At 41.4% G+C, this 13,024-nt stretch overlaps 1 protein-coding gene across 3 annotated transcripts in view; it reads left to right on the top strand.

Moving 5' to 3' along the window:
- Positions 1–13,024, top strand: part of zgc:63587 (uncharacterized protein LOC393431 homolog) — a 218,400-nt gene that overhangs the window by 57,017 nt on the left and 148,359 nt on the right. The gene's annotated exons all lie outside the window — the stretch shown is intronic.

Genomic DNA, 13,024 nt, shown 5'->3' with positions numbered 1-13,024 from the left:
CATCATAATTCCATTTATGTATCCAAGCTCTCAGTTCATCACCTTTGTTCCTGATGCTTCTTGCATTGAGGTACACACATTTCAGCCCTTCTACCTTACTGTCTTTACACCGTTTATTCTGCTTCTCTTTATTCGAAGCCTCTCTATATGTTACATCTGGCTTTACTCCATGTACTTGTTTCACTGCTCTATCGCTTTAGGTTCCATCCCCCTTTCAAATTAGTTTAAACCTTCCCGAACCATGCTAGCAAACCTTTCTGCAAAGATGTTGCTCCCCCTCGAGTTCAGGTGCAACCCATCCAATCTGGACAGGTCCTATCTTCTCCAGAAGAGATCCCAATGATCCAAAAATCTAAAACCCTGCTCCCTGCACCAACTCCTCAGCCACGCATTCACCTGCCATCTCCTCCAATTCTTACCATCGCTAGCATGTAGCACTGGCAGCAATCCTGAGAACTCCACCCTTGAGGTCCTGTTCTTCAGCCTTCTGCCTAATTCCCGAAACTCACACTTCAGGACCTCATCCCTCTTCCTGCCTATGTCATTGGTCCCAACATGTATCACGACTTCTGGTTGCTTTCCCTCTCGTACCAGGATGTCGTGCACCCAGCCAGAGACATCCCGGACCCTGGCACCCGGGAGGCAACAAACCATGCGGGTGTCCTTCTCACGTCCACAAAATCTCCAGTCTGTTCCCCTGACTATAGAGTCTCCAATGACAACAGCTCTTCTCTTTTCTGTCCCACCGTTCTGCACCACTCGGTCAGACTCAGTGCCGGAGGCCCTGCCACCATGGCTCAGACCTGGTCGGTTGTCCCCGCCAACAGTATCCAGGACGGTAAACTTATTATTCAGGGGAATGGCTACAGGGGTGCTCTGCACTACCTATCTGCTCACCTTTACTTTCCCCCCTCTGACTGTCACCCAACGACCTGCTTCCGACAGCCTCGGTGTGACTACCTCCCTGTAGCTGTCATCTATGACTGCCTCATTCTCCCTTCTGAGTCAAAGGTCATCCAGCTCCTGCTCCAGATTCCTTACACGGTCTTCTAGATCGCCCAGCCGTATGCAGTTCTGGCAGGTGTGACTCTGTCGGAGTGGGGCGTTCCCCCAAGACTACCACATCTCACATGAGAGGCACATCACCATCTCAGGAGGCATTGTAAAGACTAACTGCGAGCAAGCTTGTCCTCTGCCTCCTGTTGTCAAAGCCTCTCGAGTCAAAGCCTCAAAGCTCCACTCCTTCACTGGCCCACTCACTCACTGGCCGCTTTCCACAGGCCACTTCGCTTGAGCTATCCCTCTATTTATCTGTTTGAGCTTTTCAAAATGCTTGGTCACCTGACCTTGACTGTCCAGTCAGCTGCTTTCTGCAAGAGCAGAGAATTTTCGGGGGGTGTGAGGTAAAGTAATGATAGTCTTCTTGTCAGTTTCACTGATCAATTGAAAAGGGAAAATAATTCTGGGATCACCTTAGATAATATATACATGTGTCTGGCAGAAACTGATTTGCAAAAGGGAGTAGAGAGTGAAGATAAAGTAATAAGACTAATTCAATTTAATGTTGGGAAATGTCTAGGAGAGCTGATCAAATTTCCACCTCACAATTTAGGTGGAGCCCATTTTGGGCTAAATATATGTAAACTCATCACTATTATGAAATAAACATTGTATTACATGGTGTGAGCTTTCTATGACAAATTGTTCCATTAATTGAAACAATTCCAGTTCAGCTTTTATAAACAGCATAGGTTTAATTGCTGAACATCTGTATAAACACTATTTTAATTGGCCATGGAATATTGAATGTGGTGTCCTTGCATGAGCAAAAGAATAAATGTTAAATGTGAATTACAGCTTTGTTTTCATTCCTTTGTGATTAAGGATAGAGAGTGCAATGTGTGTTCTGAACAGTTGCTCTCATTCAATGAAATATGGGTGTTCAAAATGTTCAGTGTACTGAAAAGATGATATGTGATAGAGTTATGATGGCTTTCAAGCTTGGCTCTCTCTGGGGAGTACATTCTGAGCAGAGGAGCGCCTGTAGAAAACAGTGGTTGCAGAATTACTATTATTCTGTCATGGGAGCATTTTGAGGTGATGAACCAATGTATTATCTAAGTATATTGATTTTATCTTCTTCACATAATTTGATACTAGTACTCTATATTATTGTCATTTATTCATAGGATCTGGGAGCTTTCTACCTATCTCCCTTTTATTTTTTGATAAGATGGCAATGAATCCCTTTTTAATACCTGCAGTCTCTGTGGTGTAAGAAAATGTGCAAACAACTTTGGATCCAGGAAACGTGAAGAGATAGTGCCATATTTCTAAATTGGGATGGTGTCTATCTAGGGGTGGTTGTACATGTTGATTTTGGCTGCTCTTACCATCTATATGGTAACAATTAATTGGAAAGTCCGAACAAGAAACTTGGGCAAGTGGCTGCTGTGTATCTTTTGTGGCATATTCTAGCCTCAGTGAGGTAATGAAGACCTGACTAAGGTGTTTGGAAAGCTAAACAAATGGAATGCCAAGGAAGGAAGAGACTCTGTTCTAGTTGATCATTGCCTAGCACTAACACATTGTCAATAGATGGCTTCAATATTTGAAAGGTTATAATTGAAACTGTAATCGTGTCAAAATCCTGAAACTTTTTCACTAACAACATTGTGGGCATCTCGAAGAACTCCTGCAGACAAGTTCTTAGACTTCAGACAGTGAAACAGAGCAAGGCCTTTGTACAGCAAGGCTAGAAGGATGGCAAATAACATTTATGTGCACAATGTTAAGCATTTACCATTCAACAAGAGTATTTTACTGCTTTGCCTTTGGCATTTAATTACATTACCAGTGTCGAGCCCCTATATTTGGCCAAGTACAGGAAGGTGGCAGGGACAAATGATTTGCTACCCAGTAGCCATGGTCATCTTCCTTTGCATTATGATTGACTTTAGCCAGTGAAGAGTTTTCATTCTGATTAGCTTCAGTTTTGCTGAGATTCCTGAATATGATACACTTAAGTAATGACTTGGGGGCACACCTAACAATGTCTCTGGATTTTGTTGTTAAATCAAAGCTATGACTGAGACTTGGAGATAAATGATCTAGGGAGATCTGAAGCTGAATGTTATTGTGCAGTCTATTTGGTAAACAAGTGCTTCAGAATAGCACTGTCCTTGATACTTTAATTTTTGTGCTAATGACTGAGAGTATTCTGATGATATGGTCACTGACTGGAATGGATACTGCATCTCCTGGCAACCTTGGGTGAGTTTGGACTTGACTAAGCATGTTGTTGAAAAACCTTCAGTTGTTGACTGAGAGACGTGCTTCAGTCAGTGCTCGATGGCCCTTCCAAAGTTATTCTTTTTATACTTTATTACAAAGGTTTTGACCTTCTTGGCTAGTTTGTCACATTGCTGTAAGCTAAGAATTGCAGAGTCGTAAAAGAATAAGGATTGTTAAAGAAGCAAATGATATTAAATAACCATTTCTTGCTAGCATATCATTTTAAAATCATCTAATGCTGATTTAAATTTCTTGGTGATTGGATTTTGATTTGTCTCCAGGTCTTTGAATTGCCAGTCAATAAATGTCATGTTTTTAAAACTCACTAATTAGCATTAATTGCAACAGCAAAAGTGGCAATGTGTATATTCAAATCCAGCTTCACTCAGCATTTCCTCGGAGTGTCTTAATGCAAACAGTATCGTCATCATTCACATTATTAGTATCACTTCTACCAATTTAGTGGTTTACATGAAACTCAATATGTGTTGCACTTTTTACACTTGAACAGAATGCTTTCATTTTTGAGTTCTTCAGCTATTTCACGCACCAAAAAGCAAATCAACAGGTCATCATCTGTTTACTTGTTTGTTGGATTTTTTCATGCTTAAGTTGCTTCCTTTGTGTTAATACTATGCATTCACTTCAAAGTAGCTCATTGCACTTGAATAATTTGGGATGTTTGAAAGATGTACAATATGAGATTTAAATTTGTATTATTAATAAGAGCATTCTCTATTTAACATTCTTCAAATTAATATAAATATATCTTTTGTGAAAGAAAGTGCATTGAGTTTCAGTGCAAATCAGGCTAACTGATTAATAAGGTACAATGCTTGGAATCTGCTATTCTGATATACTGCCTTTTAAGGTTGGCTTTAAACATGAGAAGTTTGACGATCGAAAGTTATGCCACTATTGATGTGAAAATGGATATTGTCAGGAGTAACCCTCTGGGTATGGATTAGTAATATTTGAATTTCCATTTATGGGAATTGTTGGCATTTTTGTGAATACTTGATATAAAGGACTTGAAAGATTCCAATTAAAGAGCAGGTGATTTGGAGGGCTTGCATTCGTAGAAAACTGTTGTGTATTGCAACTTTTCCCCAATGCAAATATCCCTCAGCTGTTTAATCCTGTGTTATAAGTGGAAATTAATTTCCGCAGAGACTTGCAGATTTTATTTTATGGTGTTAAATTAATCGCACAAATAGTTTGCAGAGCATCCAGCTAATGAAAGTTCTAGTGAAATCCAGATGGAGTTCTTTATGGGTTGGTGATTTATTTTGTCCAAATGTTATTGTGTTTGCTGAGACATTTTAAGGAACGTTTACCCCAGTACACACACTGTCGTCATTTATTTTCATCTGGTGGAGGTTGTCCAAGAGGACCTCAAACTTGGGACAGTAACAACTCTGGTTGCCAACTTAGTTTGCCAGTCACTGTGCACTGGGCATGGATAATGGTGGTTCAGAGTTCAATTCTTTAGCAACACACATCAAAGTTGCTGGTGGACGCAGCAGGCCAGGCAGCATCTTTAGGAAGAGGTACAGTCAATGTTTTAGGCCGAGATCCTTCATCAGGACTGGAAAAGAAGGTAATAGGTGAAGCCAAGTGGGTTGGGGGGGGGGTGGGAGATGAAGTATGAAGCTGGGAGGTGTAAAAGGTGAGGAGCGAAGAAGGAATCTGATAGCAGAGTAGAGTGGACCATGGAAGAAAGGGAAGGAGAAGGGGCACCAGGGGAGGTGATAGGTGGGTGAGGAGAAGGGGCAATTACCAATAGTTAGAGAAATCGAAGTTCATGTCCTCAGGTTTTAGGCTGCCCAAATGAAATATGAGGTGTTGTTCCTCTAACCTGAGTGTGGATAGATCTGAGTCTTGGCCCGAAACATCAACTGCTTATTCCCCTTGATAGATGATGCCTGCTTTGTTGAATTTTTATGTATCCCAGACTCAAATCATTTTGAAGGTCCTCCCAAACACACTAAGGCATTCTCACAATCACATTCCCATTACAACACCCCGCCCCCCATCTCACAAAGGCTCCATAATCCTGATACCAATCCATTCCGTGCTTTCTTACCCAATGACGCATCACACTCCTGCCATCAGCGGGGAAGCCCATAGGCAGGAAAGATAGGAGATTTTGGGGGGGGGACCAACATGTAGAGGGGAACATAGGGGGAGGGTGGGAGAGAAGGGACATGTGGAGGGGATGTAGGATGATTCCAGGGACGAAGGGTTAACATATGAGGAATGTTTGGCAGCGTTGGGCTTGTACTCACTGGAATTTAGAAGAATGCGGGGATGGGTGGGAGGGATCTCAATGAAACCTACTGAATGTTGGAAGGACTAGATAAGGTGGATGTGGAGAGGATGTTTCCTCTGGCAGGAGTATCCAGAACTAGAGGGCACAGCTTCAAAATTGAGGGGCAACCTATCAGAACAGAAGTAAGGATGATTTCATTTAGTCAAAGAGTGGTGAATCTCTGGGATGCTCTGCCACAGTCTGTGGTTGAGGCCAAGCCCCTGCATATACAGGTGTCCCCCGCTTTTCGAGCGTCCGCTTTACGAAACCTCGCTGTTATGAAAGACCTACATTAGTTACCTGTTTTCGCTAACAGAAGGTGTTTTCACTGTTATGAAAAAAGGCAGCGCAGCCAAACTCCTCTCCCGGAACTGCATTCTAGCCGGCATTGCTTAAACACATGCCTGTGAGCAGCCGTTAGCAAGATGAGTTCTAGGGTATAGGAAAGCCTAAAAGAGCTTGTAAGGGTGTTACACTTAGCATAAAACTAGACATAATTAAGCGTTTCGATCGCGGTGAACGAAGTAAGGACAAAGTGAGTTTGGCTTGTGGAAGTTGATGAAGATGATGTTGAAGAAGTTTTGGCATCCCACGACCAAGAACTGATAGATGAAGAGCTGATGCAATTGTAAGAGGAAAGGATAACAATTGAAACCGAATGCAATAGCGAACGGACTGAAAATGAAGTCGTCCAGGAACTGAACGTGAAGAAGATGACCTGCCTGCCCTGATGGAAACAGAGGACGATGAGATGACACCCCAGTGTCCCACCACCCCAACCACCGGGCTGCGGACCGATACATTATTGCGGAGAATGCAGCGGTAGCCGGGATGTGCCCAACACATCTTTAAGAAAAAAACCAAAATAAACAAGCTAATTAATTAGGTGTCGCCCGGCACGTAAATGCCGGCCCAGATCAGAGGCGATTGCCGATTGCGTCGCCTCTGATCTGGGCCGACATTTACGTGCCAGGCGGCATCTAATTAATTAGCTTGTTTATTTTGGCTTCTTTCTTAAAGATGTGCTGGGTGCGTCCCGGCTACCGCTGTATTCTTTGCAGATCGGTATCGGTCGGCGGCCTGGAGGTTGGGGACCACTGCACCACCCCAACCTCTGATGATTCAGCCTAACACACCATCATCAGTGTGCTTGGCACTGTCTTCCCGATTCCTGTAAGTGATACTACACTGTACATACATTATTTCTACTTTATATAGGCTGTGTATTTTTATGCGTTATGTGGTATGATTTGGTAGCTTCATAGCTTAAAGGTTACTGGAGAGAGTGTTTCTGCCGAGAGCACTTGTGCCGTGTTTCTGCCAAGAGCGCTTGCGTGAGATTTTCGCTGTGGAGAACAGTGCGGCAATGATTGTGGAAAAGTATTTCTACTTTATGTAGGCTGTGTATTTATCATATCGTTCCTGCTTTTACTATATGTTACTGTTATTTTAGGTTTTGTATTATTTGGCATGATTTGGTAGGTTATTTTTGGGTCTGCGAACGCTCACAAATTTTTCCCATATAAATAAATGGTAATTGCTTCCTTGCTTTATGACATTCCGGCTTACGAACCGTTTCATAGGCATGCTCTACCTTCGGATGGCGGGAGAAACCTGTATATAGATTGTAATGTGCATTTGCAGCTGTATTATTGACCATCTAAATTTAAAACAATAGCCACTTTCAAGTGATAGTTCATCACAAATATCCTTTTACTCATTCAACATGTGTGACTGTTGTCTTTACATTTGCTCTTTTTGCTATAGTTCTTACTGGTTGTTGGATTCTATATGTATTTTACTTTCTCAGAACTTTAGCTTCCTGATCCTTAACTTTGTTTTCCAGATTGCATTAAAACTTAAAAGAATAAGGTGGAGGAAAGTGGTTAATTATGTTTGCGTTCCTCCATATTTATATTTAGGAACACTGATTTGCAAGAAATAAGGCCTTTAAGAATTTTTCCAGAGGTCAATAAATTGTATCTTATTCCAGAGCAACTGCAGTGGCATTGCTTCTTTGCCAACAGTTCACGAGGGAAGTTTAGTCTTGGATCATCTAGTGTCAATCTGGAGTTGTCTATCTGGAATTCTCCTAGCACTGAAGATGCACAGCTAATAATGTTTTGGGATTGGGTGTGTTTGAATTGGCTCTGATAATGTTTTAAAAATGTGACCTCACTCCTACAGAATGATCAAAGCTGCCTCAGGATGCAGCTGGCTCCTCCCCTTCATGTTTTTAGTGGCAATGATCCAGTGTAACTCAAAGTGGTGGGCCAGGGTTAGCTCTGCAAATTTTATTTTTATTTTAAAATAGATTGCCTGTCTGCTCCATTCTTTACTTTAACACTGATTCTTATTAAGACTTCATTCCTGAAATGCTGGAGATTGTCCATTGCATTCCCTAACTGGCCAGAATTCATGTGTGAACATTGACAGTACATACATGTGGTCTGGCTGATAGACGGTAATCTGAATGTCAACTGTAATGCAAAGTGCACACTTTGAAGTCTGGGTCATGGAATCGTGAGATCATCTAATGTCATCCTCATGCACTTCAGGTGGCATTAAAAAGTTAAAAGCTGTGCGAACATATGAATTAGTGCAGGAGTATAACAATCCTTTGAATAGGCTGCACCATATAATAGGATCATGACTGGTTTGGTTATAATTTGAACTTGAAATTCCCTTTTATCTCCAGTAACCTTTCTTTTCAAGAAACTATTCACCTCTATCTTTTAAAAAAAAATTCAATGCTTATTTATCTCTGCCCAAAGACTCTCAACCTTGAGGATTTAAAAACAAAAATTGCCTTATTGGTCTCTTAAATGACCCTCATTTACAAGCTGTGACCTGTAGTTATAGGTTGACCCAAGAGGGGAACCATCCTCTCCACATCTATCCTTGCAAAATTTTGTGTTTTATTCATCTCCTTTCACTTTTCTAAGTTCCTATAGATACAATCAAGTCTATTCAACAATTTCCAGTAAGAAAGCCTGCTCATTTCAGACATTGATCTAACAACTTTTCTCTGAACTGCTTCCAGCCATCAACATCCTTCCAGAAACAAAGAAGCAAGGCCATAAAAAGAATTCCAGATGCGATCTCATCTGTATTTATACCTTAATCAAAGTCACTTTTTTGCTAATTGAAAATCTAGAAATGAAATGCTGGAGATCTGAAAAAGAAACAGAAAATGCTGGAAAAATTGCTGAATTGGTTTATTATTATCAGAATCAAGTTTAATATCACTGGTATATATTGTACAATTTGTTAACTTTGTGGCAGCAGTACCAAGCAATGGATGATAAATATAGGAGAAAAAGTAAGTACATATATTAAATAGTTAAATTAAAATAAATAGTGCCAAAATAGAAATTTAAAAAATGTAGTGAGGTAGTGTTCATGAGTTCAATATCCCTTTAGAAATAGGATGGCAGAGGGGAAATAGCTGTTCCTGAATTGGAGTGTGTGCCTTCAGGCTTCTCTACCTCCTTCATGATGAGAAGAGGCATATCCTTGGTGGTGGGGATTCTTAATAACGGACATTGCCTTTCTGTGGCACCGCACCTTGAAAATTTCATGGATATTATGGAGTCTGGTATCCATGAATGGGCTAACTAATTTTACAACTTTCTGCAGCTTATTTCACATCCTGTGCAGTACCCCCCTCCCCCCCACCCAAACCAGGCAGTGATGCAGCCAGTCAGAATGCTCTTCATGGTACATCTGCAGAGGTTTTTGAGTGTTTTAGGTGACAAATCAAGTCTCCTCAAACTTCTAATGAAATATAGCCACTGTCTTGCTTTCTTTATAGCTGCATCAATATGTTGGGAACAGGTTTGGACCTCAGAGATATCGACACCCAGGAATTACTCACTTTCTCACTTCTGGTCCCTCTGTGGATTGATTTGTGTTCCCTCATCTTACCCTTTCTAAGGTCCACGGTCAGCTCTTTGGTCTTGCTGACGTTGGTTGTCGCTATGAGATTCTGCCAACAATGGCTGTATCATCAGCAAATTTATAGATGGCATTTCAGCTGTACCTAGCCACACAGTCATGAGTACAGAGAGAGAGTAGAGCAGTGGGTTAAGCCCATACCCCTGAGGTGTGCAGTGTTGATTGTCAGTGAGATGGAGATCCAGTCCTCACAGATTGTGGTCTTTCGGTTAGGAAGTCGAAGATCCAGTTGCTGAGGGAGGTACAGAGGCCCAGATTCGGTAGCTTTTTGATCAGGACTGTAGGAATGAAGGTGTTAAAAGCTGAGCTATTGTCAATAAACAGTATCCTGACATAGGTATTTGTATTGTCCAGGTGATCCAAGGCCACATGGAGAGCCATTGAAAACCATAGAACTATTGTGGCGATAGGCAAATTGCAGTGGGTTCAGGTCCTTGCTGATGCAGGAGTTGATTCTAGCCATGACCAATGCATTTCATCACAGTAGATATGAGTGCTATTGGGGAGATAGCCCTTAAGGCTGTTCTTCTTGGGCACTGGTATAATTGAAGCAGGTTTGGAACTTCCAAACGTAGCAATAAATGTTTTTCAATATCCCTGCTGATTGGTTGGCACAAGTTTTCAGAGCCTTACCAGGTACTCCCATCGGGACCTGCCAACTTGTGAGTGTTCACTGTCTTGAAAGACAGCCTGACGTCAGCCTTGGGACAGATCACTGCACAAATCCTCACAGTTGTAGTTTTATTCTCCCTTTCAAAGCAAGCATAACAGGCATTAAGCTCATCTGGTAGTGAGGCATTGCTGCCATTCATGATGTTGGGTTTCACTTTGTAGGAAGTAATGGCCTGCAGACCCTGCCAGAGTTGGTGTGCATCTGATATTGTCACCAACCACGCTCGGAATTGTTTTGTAGCTCTTGAAATAGCCCTCCGCAAGTCATACCTGTTTTTTTTATATATACAGACTTGAGTTGCCAGATTTAAATGCCAGAGATCTAGCCCTCAGCAGATTATAAACCTCCTGGTTCATCCATAGCTTCTAGTTTGGGAAAGTATGCTAAGCTTTTGTAGGCACACATTCATACACACAGATTTAAATGACGTTGGTGACAACTGTGGTATACTCATCCAGACTCAAAAATGAATCGCTGAATACAGTCCAGTCCACTGATTCAAAGCAGACCTGTAAGTGCTCCTGTGCCTCCCTAGTCTTTATCTTCTTGGTCCTCACTACTGGTGCTGTAGTCTTCAGTCTTCAGACTCTGCCTATACCCAGGGGTAGAAGTGACTTTCCAAAGTGTGGGCAGGAATAGCACGGTAAGCACTCTTGATCTTAGTGTAACAGTGGCCCAGTGTGTTGTTTCCTCTGGTACTGCAAGTGATTTGTTGATAATTATTCAGTGACTTTTCAAGCTGGCCGAGTTGAAATCTCCCAAAATGTGGGATGTGCTGTTTCATGCCTGTTGAATGCATCACTCAGTTCACCTAGAGTAACGTTTCCCAATCTGTTTTCGACCAATGCCCCCCTAAAGCACTTTAATACTTGCCATTGCCTCTCTTAGGCACATTATACTTTCTGGCGCCCCCATAGAGTAAAACTGTGTCTACCATATGCTAACATGAGAAAAATGATTCTGCTTTAAAGTTATAATTATTTGTCTTTAAACCCAGCTTGCACAGTACTTGTGCGCTGTATAGCAGCTTCAACGTCAACATTATCCTTGAGCTTGATGGTTTTTTGCAAGAGTTGAAATATCTGGTTTAAGTTGTGACAGCAAAAGTCTTAAGTTCCCACGCGTAACAATGTCAATGTCCAAGAGGTTTCTGTTTTTTGAGAGTGTGTGGTTCACTGCACTGAAGCCTCTTTCAATGAACAGGCTAGGTTGATGGAAATGCAATGAAGAGGAGTTTGGTTTTTCCAAGGACCAGGAAACTTTGTATGACAGTGTAGCCACATACCACAAAAGCCAACATTTTTGAAAAGCATTTTTGCTTCTTCATTATTCTGAGTTTTGATAATCTCTTCTTGAAAGCTCTGTTCCTGTTCTATCACCTTGCAAAGAAATGGGTTAATTATCCAGTCCGGAATTTCCAGTCATTTAAATCCTTGAATTGATTCCTAAATACCTTCTTCAGGGATTGTAGGTGTAAGCAGAACTCTTGCAAATCACAGTCTGTGAAAGAGAGTGCCATACTTTCATTGCAGGGAAACTGTGAGAACTTTCTTCTCCTGATGTTTTGCTTATATATTTCCAATTTTCTGAAAAAAGTGGACAGTGTACTTTCTGCCTGGTTTAAATTGAAATTCTCACCCTGAAATTTCATATATAGAATGTTCAATTTGTCATACAAATTGGCTAGGTGTGCCATATCTCCACATGGAAGTTCAGTCTTGTTTCCCAAGCTCTTGATGACCTTGAGCAGAAACTCAACCACAGTGTCAAAAAGATCAAAGAAGGGATTTAAGCAGCAGCCTTTTGATAGCCAACACACTTCAGTGTGAAGAAGCAAGCAGTCAAACTTTTCATCATTATCTTGGCAAAACTGGTGGAAAATTCTGCTATTTAATGGATGAGTTTTAATTTTGTTGATAGCAGATCTTACAAGAATCATGTTTGAAAAAAATTCAAAAAGTCACTGGCTGAGGTTTTTGGCTGTGAGATGTTGATGATGAATTACATGTAACCTCCTGGGAAAGGTTTCACTGCTAATATAATGTTTTTTTTTTCCTGTAGGAGCACTGCTAATGTAATGGTTTTTCTGTAGCAGCAGTGTTTGGGTTATGACTAGAGATAACGGGGGCTTTGGAATGTGCGTCGACCAATGAAGGGAGTGTTTTTTTTTTCTTGTGTGCCTGAGAACGAGGTGATCTGGGTTTTTTGTTCGGTGGAAGATGAAGTGAGAAGATACCTGAAAGGAGAGGTCATGGACACCCAAAAGGCGTGGACTTGGAGTGGGGCCGGGAGTCGACGATGCCCAGGGGGAAATTGATGGAGGACCAACGGAAAGGAAACCCTGAGCTCCAACATGCACATTAGACTGTTTCATTAAAATGGGCCCTTTTCTTTTTGCTTTTCTTTACCAACCCTTTAGTCAAATTTAGGATTATAAAGCTAAATTGTTTAATTGCATATGGTGTACTGTCTGTTATTTCGTGGTACTGATTTGTAACAGGGGAACACATCACGCAGCATCCACACAAACAAGAGGTTTTGCACCTCAGATTTCACACGTTTGGTGGGGCCACAGTCTATCTTCATTAGACTAACACCGCTGACCGAACCTGGGCGTCATATACACAATAGGTTGCAAACAGATTAGGAAATTATTTTTTTCATAAATGCCACTCAACCAACATGGCGACCTGTCATATATGGTGCTCCATCTGTTGTACACGAAATCATCTTCCTAATTGGAATACTTTTATTCTCAATATACAACTCACCTTTCCATAGAAAATTGT

The sequence above is a fragment of the Mobula hypostoma genome, chromosome 2 (genome assembly GCF_963921235.1).
Source record: "Mobula hypostoma chromosome 2, sMobHyp1.1, whole genome shotgun sequence".
Lineage (NCBI taxonomy): Eukaryota > Metazoa > Chordata > Chondrichthyes > Myliobatiformes > Myliobatidae > Mobula > Mobula hypostoma.
Note: the sequence above shows the minus strand (reverse complement) of the source record. Positions and strands in the feature narration are given on the sequence as shown.